Source organism: Rhincodon typus, chromosome 31, assembly GCF_021869965.1.
Source record: "Rhincodon typus isolate 14 chromosome 31, sRhiTyp1.1, whole genome shotgun sequence".
NCBI classification, from domain to species: Eukaryota; Metazoa; Chordata; class Chondrichthyes; order Orectolobiformes; family Rhincodontidae; genus Rhincodon; species Rhincodon typus.
The window spans coordinates 21,427,849-21,432,433 of NC_063362.1; the positions used below are offsets into that span (position 1 = coordinate 21,427,849).

The 4,585-nt window shown below is 45.6% G+C and overlaps 1 protein-coding gene across 1 annotated transcript in view; it reads left to right on the forward strand.

Moving 5' to 3' along the window:
- Positions 1–4,585, forward strand: part of fam131c (family with sequence similarity 131 member C) — a 47,641-nt gene that overhangs the window by 16,950 nt on the left and 26,106 nt on the right. The gene's annotated exons all lie outside the window — the stretch shown is intronic.

The window sequence follows — 4,585 nt, forward strand, 5'->3', positions numbered from 1 at the left end:
CGGACCTGAGTGGGCCCAGTGCAGACTTGAGTGGGCCCAGCGCGGACTCGTGGGGCGGGATTGGGGAGAGTTTGGGTTACTAGCAGCTTCTGCATCGATGGGGCCGTCCTAGTGCTGGCTCTTGTCTGCTGCAGTGGAGGCGGGTATGGGTTCCCGGTGGCGCCTATGTCCACCGCAGATTCACCAAAGCGATGGTGGCGGAGGCAAATTTGGGCCCAGCCCCAGACCATGCGGCATCGGCTGCATCAGTGAGGTGGGTGCAAAGCCGGCTCGTGGCAGAGGTGGGAATGAGATTGGGCCAATGCAGTACCCGGTGGCATTGGTGTCATCTGCATTGACAAGGGCATCGGAGGAGGAAGTGAGATGGTGCCAAAGTGTGGTGAAGGCGACTTTTACCTGGCCACTGGGCCCATGGCTCAGGGCTGAACACTCAACAAGAAGGGCTCTAAAGTTAAACACCTTTTCTTTATTTCTTTATTCTTCTGCCTTTACATTCTATGTTTTGGCTGATTTTTTCTGTGTTTAAGATAGCGTCGGAGAGTGGCAACACTATACAACACTTTTCACTGTATTTTGTAACAAAATTCATGTGACAATAAATAAATCAGTAAGTAATATCCCTGTGCATTTACTGCAGGAAGACTTGCAGCTGCATCTACCTCATTCACATCTCTTATATGTGAGTTGCATCTTTTTTTTTAATCTTCCATCAGTCCTCAAAACCAGACAATTCTGATTTTTACAAAAGCTCACAGACCTAAAATGTTAATCCTGTATCTTTTCCCACATATGCTGAATTTCTCCAGTATTTTCTGTTTTTATTTGATTTTCTGGTCAGATTTTGCTTTTGCATTGTAATGCTGCTTAAGTATCTTATGTTTTGTTCTGATAATGGAGCAAGAACCCCAAATTACTCACAAATGTATTGAACTTTTGGACAAAACATGCATGTTTCTCTTTTTAGACAAGGACTGCAAAGCAAGCTTGGCTGACAGTGTAATCTCTGAGAATGGAGTTCACTGACTGCTGAAAGATTCCTTTGTAGAGCTCTGGAACATCTCAACAGTAGGGTGCCAACAAAGCATCAGAGGGAGACTCCAAAGGCAGAGGTGCAAGGCAATTTAATTACCTCCTCTCAGCAGGAAAACATCTCCTGTGCGTCATATTTCAGATTGTGGACATGAGTCAAAAGACATGCTTGTGCTTGACCTTTCCAGGAATAAACAAAAAAAAAGTGAGGAGCCACGCAAGTGTATGTCAGTGGAGTGATGAGCTAGTATGGACAAATGAGTTATGGAGGTCACAGCAATTAGATAGCCCAAAGCTACAAGTAAAAAGAAACAATTATCTCTCATTCTGAGTGTTGCAAGCAGTCAGCAAGTCCAACACCATTGAACAAGAGTTTTAGCTAACTTACAAAACCAAACATCTCAAAATTGCCTGCTCACTATCAACATTAACATAATGAGTATTACCCAAAATCGTGGCCATAACATTCCACTATCTACTCTTCACAGACAACTCGGAGACTGATCTGTATATCTTTTATTTTGTTTGGACTCACTTTTCACTTCTGATCTATTTGTATTTGTGTGTTGCGTTATTACTTTTTTAGTGCTTAATCACTGATAAACTCACTCTTTCTTTAACTTAAGGAATTCTGATTGAGTCGTCTTATTTTAAAAACTAAGCTCATTTAGCCTGAGAGAAAGGTATTGACAAGGACAAGGGTCCTTCTTGATTAAGGACAACAAGGTGCAGGGCTGGATGAACACAGCAGGCCAAGCAGCATCATAGGAGCAGAAAGGCTGACATTTCAGGCCTAGACCCTTCATCAGAAAAGGGAATGCCTCATCCTGGGAGCAGATGCGGCGGAGGCGAAGGAATTGGGAATAGGGGATGGCATTTTTGCAGGAAGGTGGGTGAGAGGAGGAGTATTCTAGGTAGCTGTGGGAGTCAGTGGGCTTGAAATGAATATCGGTTTCTAGGTGGTTGCCTGAGATGGAGACAGAGAGGTCCAGGAAGGGGAGAGAGGTATTAGAGATGGTCCAGGTAAACTTAAGGTTGGGGTGGAAGGTGTTGGTGAAGTGGATGAACTGTTCGAGCTCCTCGTGGGAGCATGAGGCGGCACTGATACAGTCATGAAGGGTCTAGGCCTGAAACGTCAGCCTTTCTGCTGCTATGATGCTGCTTGGCCTGCTGTGTTCATCCAGCCCTGCACCTTGTTGTCTCGGATTCTCCAGCATCTGCAGTTCCTACTATCTCCTCTCCTTCTTAATTAACCTGGCTGTGGCCAAACTATTGGGCAGGTAAGTAAAGAAAGGGAGTCAATTTCTCTTCCCCAAGCACTGGGTGCATAACAATTTGGTGTATCCAGTCTGGAACCAAAGAGTATTAGGGAATCTCAGCCCAGAGACTTGTCATTATAGTTTGATGCCTACCTTGTGTTGGTTTTACGTATGCATATTGTGCTGTAAGGTGCCTAAGTGGTAAATTTCGACCACTTCCAGCACAGGAAAGTCTTAATCACCTCCCCTTGACATTCAGTGGCAATCCCCTACGCGGATATTGTATCTGACCAGAAATTCAAGTGGATCAGCCACATAAATGCAGTATCCATGAGTGTGTGATAGAGGCCAGGTATTCTGCGGTGAGAGACTCACCTCCATATTCCCCAGTGCCTCTCCATTGCCTATAAGACACAAGTCAAGAGTCTGATGGAAGCTTGACACCGTCCAGAACATATAAGTCTGTTGGACTGGTACCCCATCCTTAAACAGCCTCAACCTCCACTATTGGTACAGCACATTAGCTGTGTGTACTATTCCAGGGAAGCAATGCAGCAAGATGCCAAGACTCCTTCCATAGCAACTCCCAAATCCAGCATTTCTACACCTACAAGATCAAGGGTAGCAGATGCAAGGGAACACCAAGCGGCTGTGTTCCCTTCCAAGCCACATACCATCCTGAAACTTTCCCAGTGTTCCTTCACCGTCACTGGGTCAGAATCCTGGAACTGTGTCCCTAACAGTGCTGTGGCAGTACCTACACCACGTGGATAGCTGAGGTTCAAGAAAGCCCTCAGTTTCACAAGGGTTACTAGGCGGGGACAATAAATAATGGCCTTGATAATGACCATAACCTTCACTGGCTACATGTACACTAGAATAAAAGTGTGACTTTTTTTGAATACTATAATTACACAATCTGATCCTAACCACTGTGGACCACAAAATAACAAGAGTGGCCGTGGGTATGAATTGATCTTGGCAGTGAGTTGAGTGTGAAGGTGAGCTGTGCTCTGATTGACAGTGCTGTTCTGAAAGTGACTTTATTACATGCACTGTGCCTGTCTGGATACGTGTGACTCTAGCCGCGCTGAAAGGAACACTGAATGGTGCTATTTGTAGCAAGGGTGTAGTCAAGAGTGAACTGTGTCAGCATCGTGCATCCTCGCCATGGAACTAACCTTCAGAATCTTTGCCGCCTGCTCCATTGGGACGTTTTCTATCACTTAATCGTGGTTGGGGTGGTAGCTGTCACTCATTTAGGAGTAACTCCCCACCTGGAACATTGTGATAACCATTTATACATCATCGAGGCCAAGAGCTTGGAATATGATGATAATGAATAGGTTCGCTTCAGTTGCTACACCCTCACTTCAGGCAATGATCAGAGAATGTTTTCCCATTGGTATTGCGTTACCTCAAACTGTATTGTGTAGCGCTATTATCTCATTACGCACTCGTGTATGACATTGCTCTGTGTTGGTACACATGCGTGTGTTCAACAAGTCGATGTGATGTGTCTAGTGTGTGGACAGGAGGCCTAGCAAGTTTCTCAACTTTTGTGCACTAGTGTCCTTATTAGCCTCTCCCATTGACTGGCAGCAATACAAAAAAGCCTCATCCTGTAATTACATAGCCTCTCCAGCAGCAAGTCCTCAGCTACGCCTCCTCACAGTGAGACACAGAAACTGGGCCCCTCACAGGCCGAGGTTGAAGTTTCATAGGAACCTGGAATAGTTTGGCCCCAGGACATGAGGAGTGCAGACCCTCTGCCACTCCTGAATCAGCCTCCTGGCTAAAGTCAAATAACTCTACTGCCTTGAGGATACATTGAGAAGGGCAGGTGAAAGCAAAGGCAGTAAATCCTGGCAAATTGGAGTGAAGTCCAAAGGTGAAAGACGCCTAACTCTGCCATCTTGCCAGAACCTCTTACAACCGAGCTGTTGCTAAATGTAGAACTGTGCACTTGCTTTGACCCAAACTAATGGGTGAAGAGGAACCCCTGATGATCAGGCAGTCCAGGGTCTCAATAGGATTTGTCTAGGTTTGCCCAGTGGTGAAGATAATCCAGTTTCGCTGAGAACAGCGTTGACACCGAGGAGTATACTGTTGTCTCACAAGATGGATGGCTGACAGAAAACCCTGTTGTAGGGCATTAGGGTATCAGTGTTACTGTCTGACATTGCGCTAACTGTTACTGTGTGACATGGTGCTGACTGTTACTGTGTGGCATTGTGCTCACTGTTACTGTGTGACATTGTGCTCACTGTTACTGTGTGACATTGTGCTGACTGTTA